Genomic DNA, 9157 nt, shown 5'->3' on the forward strand with positions numbered 1-9157 from the left:
CATTATTTTAATGGGCTTAAACCACTAGTTTATTATTATTGCATTAAGGTAAGAAACAATATATGCAGCGTTATATTTGTTTTAAATGTCGCAATGGTTTTGCGGCTCCCAGTTGTTGTTTTTCCCTTTGGAAACGGATCCAAGTGGCTCTTTTTGTCTTAAAGGTTGCAGACCCCTGGTGTAGTGTAACTTTTGATTTTGTTTGAAATGTATTGTTATGAATAGATTGTGGACTTCCAGTTTTTTACCGCCATGGTGAACAATGGTTTTCACCAGAGCGGACTAAGGGCATGCAGCCAATTAAGGATAATTTGAGAGTAATTAACATTGCAATCCCCCCCCGGGTCCCAGATCGCTCAGTACCTGCCTTCCGCTCCTACAGAATGCACTGCATGCATCAGAAACTCTCCACTGTGGTCACCATGCGCAGATATCCTTTTGTTTTTTAAGATATATCAGAATTCGGACTTAAGAAACAGGCATAATCTGGAAGAAGGAGACAAGTTAACCTGCTGCTGAATGAACCAGGTACTGAGTGCCAAGGTCTCAATCTGGAGATGATTTTAATCGTAATTGGATTGGAATGTGGTAGAGAGAAGCCTTTGTTTTCTCTTTCTCTTTATATATTCACTATGCTGTTTTGTAATGTGACATATATTCACCAAAGAAAATTTTTAGTTGCTAGTGGTGTCTGAGAACGCTCTCCAGGAGTCTCCAAAGCTCCGAAGGGGGCCGCAGAAGCTCCAATATTGAACGCAGAGACACTGTGTGTGGAGAACTAGCCCTATGCCAGGTAGGGGTTAATTTTTTCTGACAGTTAGAACCCTCAGGGGCGGGCTTAGCCTGGGTATAAAACACCCCTCCCAGTGGACAGTAAGGCAGTTGAAGTATGGGCAGGAGGAGTTAGAGTTGAGTGCGGGGAGTTGAAGTTGAAGTGTGAGTCAAGAGATAGAGCTGGGAGTTTAGAGTCTTAGGTGGATGTTAGCAGAGAGGATAAAGAGATTGTGAAACGCGTTGTTATTGATATTTAGTTAACTATTAGAGGTATTAGGCCGGTAACATTTAGAGGTATTAGGCCGGTATAGGACAACTGTTATAAGCTTATTGAACAACCTTTTATTTATCAGCAACCACAAGCTTTGTACGCAATAAACATCTTTTTAGTTCACAATATCCTCGTCTGTGGTGAATGAAGTAAGCAGGATCCAGCTAGTAGTCTGAAGGGCTGCAGCTGGGGACTGTTTGTCGTTGGTGCAGCACTCATAGACCGTAAAACGTCCGGGGGTGGGCTGTACAGGGCGAAGGGCCCGCAACATTAAAGTGGTGGCAGCGTCGGGACGAAAGATTGTCATAAAGTGGTGGTCACATTGAGATCAAAGATCTAAAGTGTTGGCAAGAAGTGCCAAGGTACAAGAAGGATTTAAGGGTGACGCATTGTGTGAAGTGTGAGGCTTAAAGAGGATTTAAGCAAACTTCTGTGAGACTCTACAATCTAGTCAGGAAGGGGGATCGCATACACCTGGAAAGGGAGAAGGGGAATTCAGAGAGGAATTACCTGGCCCTAGGGTGTGGTGTGATAGCGCCTAAGACTGTGAGATTGTGAGAGAGTTACAAAGATACTTTGCGTTTGAAACTATTTCAGGCAGAAAGGTTTATAGTGAGAGGTCGGAAAAGTACGCTGGACAAAGTGCACTGAGGTAACTTTAGGCGTGACTTTGGACCTAAACTGTGGAAACTGAGCCTGAAGAAATAGTTTAACTGAAACATCCTTGATTTAAGTACAGAAATAATACCACCAAATAAATAGAAAATGCCACCTAGAAAGACTAAAACAGCTCTTAGGGACTCACAAGTAGAAAGCTCTGAAGAAGAAAATGGGGTTTCCCAGATTGAGGAAACCAGTACTGAAACAGTTAACAAAAATCCTACTGAGGGGACGAGTTTTAAAGCCTCAGAGGAATTTGAGAAATGGAAACTTGAGAAGGAATATAATTTAAAAATCGAACTAGCGAAGCTACAAGCTGAGGCAAAGGAGAAAGAAATGACCTTAAATATTGAAAGAGAGAGAGAGGCAAGAGCACTAAAAGAGAAGGAAATGATATTAACTATTGAGGCAAAAGAGAGAGAATTAAAGTTACAAGCTGAGGCAAAAGAGAGAGAATTAAAGTTACAAGCTGAGGCAAAAGAGAGAGAACTGAAAGAGAAAGAAATGACCTTAGCTATTGAGAGAGAAAGAGAACGGGAGGAAAGAGAATATTTATTAGAAATGAAAAGACTTGAATTATCAGCTGTAGATAATAGAAACATCAACAATAGTTCCACACAAAATCCTAGCAGGGTGGATTTAAAAAGATTCCCTGACTTCAGAGATAAAGACGATCCTGAAGCGTTCATCATTTCTTTTGAGAGGGCTTGCGAAGATTTTGAAGTAAAAGATGAGGAGAAAATGCAAATACTGAGAGCGCGTATTAGTGGAACATTAACAGAGATTTATTCTCAAATGCCATCTGATCAATCTAAAGATTTTGAAGCATTTAAACAGTTGGTTTATGTCAGATTCGGAATTACTGCAGAGCAACTGAGACAAAAGTTTAGAACAATAAAAAAGGTGCGTGAGGAAACATTCGCTCAATTAGGAGCTAAAACAACAAATTATTTAAACAAGTGGCTAGAACAGGAGGGTGCCGATTCTGTGGCAAAAATAAAAGAGGTGATCGCATTAGAACAATTTTATGACACGATTAATAGTCATCTGAAGTATTTAATTAAAGAAAGACGACCTAAAACCATCCTGGAAGCTGCTAATCTGGCAGATGAAATAAATGAAATCCGAGAACACGCTTATGATGCCCCAAAATATAAGGACAAACAGTGGGAAACAAATAAGTTTAAGAGAATGCAACAGCCCACAAAGTTTACCACAGAAACTGCCAAGAAAATTTTTCCCGCCAATGCAAATGTTCCCCATAACACGCCTATGACAACGGGGGGGACTGAGGGAAAAGTAAATAAATATAGTGAGGGTAAAAGACCTGAATTAACCTGTTGGCAATGTGGGAGAAAAGGCCATAGACAATTGGACTGTAGAACTGAACTCAGAACTAAGAGTGCAAATAATATCCCTCAGAAGCAGACATATTGTGTCCAAACTGTGGAGACAGAGCCAACTGCCAACGTGGTTGCCACGGCAACCGAGGCCCAGTCAGAGGCTCAGCAGATACCAGAGGCCCAAGTTGTGAGGTGCTATATAATTCAACAAGATGACATGCTATTACACAAAACAGGAGAAGAAATTTGGGTGAATGGTAAACCATATAAAGGCTTAAAAGACACCGGGTCTCAGATTAGTATTGTACATCCTGATTTATTAAAGCCAGAAGACTTTATTAAAGGCAAAACAATCAGTTTAAAAGGAATATCAAAACAGCCAGAAATCTTGCCAGTCGCATTAGTTAATCTGACATATAAACAATGGTCTGGAAAATGGCAAGTAGCAGTTTCACCAGAAATCCCAGCTCCAATGTTAATTGGGTGGGATCTACTTGACCATGTACAGAGTGCATTTGTGATAACTAGGGCACAAAAACTGCGACAGTTACCTCAGGAGGAAAGGCCTGATACAATTGTGGAACTGACACAAGATACAAGTATAATGCCAGTTACAAATAGTCAAGCAGCTAGTTTTGCAGCCAAGCAGAAACTAGATACAGATTTACAGAAATATTTTCAAGCCACAGCCTTGAATACAGTATTAACCCCGGAAAGCCCGGAGCGGTTTATAGTCAACAATGGGTTGCTATACAGAGAGATTCTTTTAAAGCCTAATAGAGGGGGTAATGAAATCCACAGGCAACTGATAGTACCTACTGAATTTAGAACCAAGATAATACAACATGCACATGGCAGTATCTTTGGAGGTCACTTGGGAATCACCAGAACCAAACAAAGGGTGTCCCAAAATTTCTTTTGGCCTGGGATGGGCAAGCAACTAAAGTTATTTTGTCGAACGTGCCATACTTGCCAATTACAAGGACATGGGCAAGATAAAACGAAAGCACGTGTGAGATCTTTTGAGCCAGGACAGGATATTTTATTAATCAGACCAGTAAAAGGGGACAAGTTACAACTGACCTGGGAAGGTCCTTTTAAGATCATTTCAAAAATGAATGATGTAAACGATATAATTCAATACGGTGAAGGGAGGCGGGTCATGCATGTGAATATGATAAACCCAATCAAGTCCCTAAACCATGAACCCAATCTAGACTACAGTAGTCACGTTATTGAAAAAGCCTGTGATATTGGTAAAGGAGTGTCTACCTGCAATGTGACCAGTGACCTATCTGTGAGATCAGTTAGAACAACTAGTCAAATTTATAATAAACCATTCATCAGTTGGAAAGAAAGAAAGAAAGACGTACTGGAAGTTATAACTGGCATGGGGTCCCATCGACTTTCTATGAAAGTGAAAGTGTTTCCTACACTAGAGATTGTGTGGTGGGAGGATGGGTACCCTGCTGCTCATGCAACACAAATAAATGTCCAAAATGAATGTGGTTACACAGCATTAACAGGACTTCCACGTCAAAGGCATACAAAAGTAGTCTTAAAATTGCTCGAAGTGGGAACTGATAAATCAATACAGACCAAAGATGAACTGACAACAAGGGAGATTGCTATGAGCAATAAGCAATCAGAGCTTTTTAGCCTACTTTCATTAAGTGATCACGCTTGTCTAGAAAGCTTCAGCAAGCTGACTAAAAAAGAAGATATCCACAAACTTCTGAAAATAGTTCCCAGTGCATTTAAAAGCCAGACAACCAGTTTATATGCAGCTTATGATGACATGGAGATGTGTGTACAAGTCCGCGAGCTTAAACATTTAACAGAGATCCTGAAGGAGGGAGAGGTTGAACTAAGAGAGCTTTTGGCCCTGAGAAACAAGGACTCTACCCAGCTTGGGATCCACAATCGTTACAGACGCCTCGAGTGCAGGGATCGGCATGGGATTGTGTCATCTGGCCGAGGAAGACAGCTTACATCCCATCACGTATGGCAGAGAAAAGACTGGTGCCCAGAGAAAGATACTTCTTGCGACGGGTAAGGACGATAAGGAGCGTGAAAGGATCCTAAACATCATCGCAGACGCCTTATCACGAAGACCCAAAGACAAAGGTTAAAATGGACAGTTACGACTTTTCTTGCAATAAAGGCCTAATGCTGCATGAACTAGTGTATATAATGTTCACAACTATATGTACTTTTACTGAAGATGTAATATTATGCCATAGTTAGGTAATATAGGTAAGAGTTATAAAATATTTGTTTATGTAATGTCTATATTAATGTTTAAAAATGTTGTTTGTATCAGAGGGATACTTTGGCTAGTAACTCCTCTGATACAAACCTAAAAAGGAGGGAGGTATGTGGAGAACTAGCCCTATGCCAGGTAGGGGTTAATTTTTTCTGACAGTTAGAACCCTCAGGGGCGGGCTTAGCCTGGGTATAAAACACCCCTCCCAGTGGACAGTAAGGCAGTTGAAGTATGGGCAGGAGGAGTTAGAGTTGAGTGCGGGGAGTTGAAGTTGAAGTGTGAGTCAAGAGATAGAGCTGGGAGTTTAGAGTCTTAGGTGGATGTTAGCAGAGAGGATAAAGAGATTGTGAAACGCGTTGTTATTGATATTTAGTTAACTATTAGAGGTATTAGGCCGGTAACATTTAGAGGTATTAGGCCGGTATAGGACAACTGTTATAAGCTTATTGAACAACCTTTTATTTATCAGCAACCACAAGCTTTGTACGCAATAAACATCTTTTTAGTTCACAATATCCTCGTCTGTGGTGAATGAAGTAAGCAGGATCCAGCTAGTAGTCTGAAGGGCTGCAGCTGGGGACTGTTTGTCGTTGGTGCAGCACTCATAGACCGTAAAACGTCCGGGGGTGGGCTGTACAGGGCGAAGGGCCCGCGACACTGTGTTATCGAGATCTCCCAGCAAAACGCCTCAAGTGCCACCATTGAAGCAGCAACTTCTCTAAAAGTAAAAGGAAATCAGACCAATTTGGACAAGGTAATTTAAATATATATATATATATATATTTATGAAGAATATATCAATTGGATCCACAACAGGGAGGTAAAGAGAAGCCCCCGCCAAAAGCGGGTATTGATCTGCATGGAATAAAATCTGCAGGGACTAAGAAAAGAATAACTGGCATACCCCTTCCACCCCATTGTAAATTGACAATTATAATGCTACCTCTAGACGTTCGATCAGCTTTAACCCAGTAACCTTAAACATACTTTGCCCCCCCCAAAATGCACATTTTTACAGCCCCACTGCATGTGAACAGAATTCCGTTTCCTGGCATCCCTTCCAACATAACACCCAATATTCCTTGTTTATTTAATTTAATCTGACTGGTGTTAAATACCATCTCCAAACTAATTTATAATAATTTTCTTTTATTTTTATGGACAGCATTTTCAATGTACGTTTCTCCCTGGCTGTGACTTTCTATCTGCCCTGTTGTCTCCTTTCCCCACATCACTTTTAATTGATCTTCTTTGTCAGAGAACTGGACTTTCTGACAGGCAGAGAAGAGACAGATGCAGCAGGGGAAGAAGCAGTTAGCCACAGGAATTTGACCTTTGTACACAGAGAGAAAGAGGAGAGACACAGAGAGCAGGAATTCAGCTGCAAAGCTCAGATAGTGACACAGACACAGAAATGGTGTGTGTGTTTGTGTGTTTGTGTGTGCATGCGCAACCCCCCCCCCATCTCGTAGACTCACAAGATTAGCCGAGAAGCGTGAAACTGACAGGAAAAGAAGGTGGTGGTTTTCCTGTTAGGGGGAAAGGAGGCGGAGCTCATTTCCAGCAACTGTGTCATCTGAGGGAGACTGAAATTAACGGAGCTCCAACCGGGCTTTTGTTGAACCAATAAAACTTAAATACTGTTATTAACTGCCGGAATCATCTAGTGTGGGGTAGAGACCCAAGCCTTACACTCCTGATCCTCCATTTCTACTAATTTCCCCCTTTATAGCTGTATTTTCTTCTTTATCTCCTCTTTTTATAATCATTTTTTTCAAATTTTGTATATTCTTTGCAGTTCTTGTTTTCCCTTAACCACTTCTTTGTCCGTTGCTCCAGCTGTATACAGTTAAACCAAGTTGTTTTTGTTAGAGCTTCTCTTATTGGTTCTTTGCTTCTCATTTTCTCCACCCAATCCTTTATTTTAAGTATTTTCTTCTCTTTTGCTTCTTTTACAATTTCCCTTTTAAAATTTACTGGGAAGTCTTCTATCATCACCACTGGGGTTAGTGGGGAATTTGCTGGTATCAATTTTCCTTTATATTTCACCCATATCTCAGTGATATTTCTTAATAAGGGATTTTCAATATTCTGCCACCATTGTCTACTTGGTTTGATAAAAAAAATATATTCACTAACTTCTCTCTCATTTCCTGTGTACCACTCTCTAACCATTCTAACTCTCCTTGTTCTGTTATCCCATCTATGATAAATCTTAACTGATTTGCTATATAATATAACTTTATGTTGGGGAGACCCATTCCACTGGTTTTCTGAGGTTTATAGCATATTCTTTTATTTATTCCAGTTTTCTTAGCCCCATTACAAAATTTATTGGTCATACTTTGCCAACCCTTTCTTTCTGTCTTCGATATATAATTTGTAACATTCTGAATAAAAAAGTTAATCTAGACAAAAAATTTCATTTTAATTATCGCTATTCTTCCAAACCATGAAAGCTTAATTGCTTATATTCCTGCAGCTTTTTCTTAATTTCCTTCTTTAATTTGTTAAAATTCTCTTGTTCAAATTTGTTAGAAAATTCTATTTTCTAAATTTCTTGTTATATTTATTTGCAAGTGGTTTATTACATTTCTTAATTTTATATCTATTTTTATTTCCTTCAAAAATCATTTTTCATCTTCATCATAGTTAAATATCATCATCTTTGATTGGACCAATTATTTTGCAACCCTGTTATTTCTCCAATTTTTTTCAAATGTGCCTCTATTACCTGCATATTTTTGCAGGCAGTGAAGGAATTGCTCACAAATTTATTGACAGCTGCACAATTTATTATAGCAAGGAAGTGGAAGGGGCAAGCAGAATATAAAATGGAAGCTATAAAGAGGTGTGGGGTATCACTATTAATGATACATTAACATGTGCCATTAAGGTAATTTTGGGAATATGCAGGAGAAGTGATTTTGAGGAGATATGGAGGGTGTATGTAGAATTTGTACTGTTAGCCAGTTAGCCACTTGTTTCTCCAATATGGAAGTAAAATAGTAGTGAAGGGAACAGAAAGAATATGGGAAATAACTGCTTTAAGATTTTACAACAGGAATGAGTAATTCCTGGTATTTGACTTGGTTGCTTTAAGTCAGGATCAAAGTACTCATCATGTTGCAACAGATATCTGATTGGGGCAGAGGTGGTTAATTTCTGTAATCCAATAACTCAGGGTTTCGCGGGGAGCACCGCTCACCTGATCTCCATTGCATCACAGCTATTTATGTGGAGGTAGAGGGAGAACTGGGAAGATGGTGGCAAGGTGGGTGTGATAAACGATTGAAAAATTAAGAAACATACTGTGACTAAACTTGCACCAAATTATTATTATTTCCATGGCACAATCTATGTCCATGGCACATTGCAAATAACTCTAATACTGGCAGATGTCATAAAGAATATTGACCACACAGCTCTGTAATAGCATCCCCCCCAATGATTTCTAGATCGAAAACTTGGGTCTTTGTTTACAGTGCCCACATCATTTTCAGAAACAAATGCCCAACCAATTCTTACCTACTCTGCCTACTCTGGTTTATATTTGAGGATATGGCAAAAAGAAACCAGCTAAGATGGTAACTTCAGTCTTTCAGGAGCTATAGGTTTAAAAAGATAGCAAGTACAGTGAGTACCTGGACAACCTGAAGATCATCAGGTGGTTTACAATATGATGGTGATCATATCTATATCTACTGGTATATCCAAAACTTATACTCAGACCAGCCACTCTGAGCGGCTTTCAGCATAATAAAAACAGAACAAAACATCACATATTAAAAACTAGCTGGTACATGACTTCAGATATTTTCAGAATGTTGTTTAGTTGTTTAT

Source organism: Lacerta agilis, chromosome 7 (assembly GCF_009819535.1).
Source record: "Lacerta agilis isolate rLacAgi1 chromosome 7, rLacAgi1.pri, whole genome shotgun sequence".
Classification (NCBI taxonomy): Eukaryota; Metazoa; Chordata; class Lepidosauria; order Squamata; family Lacertidae; genus Lacerta; species Lacerta agilis.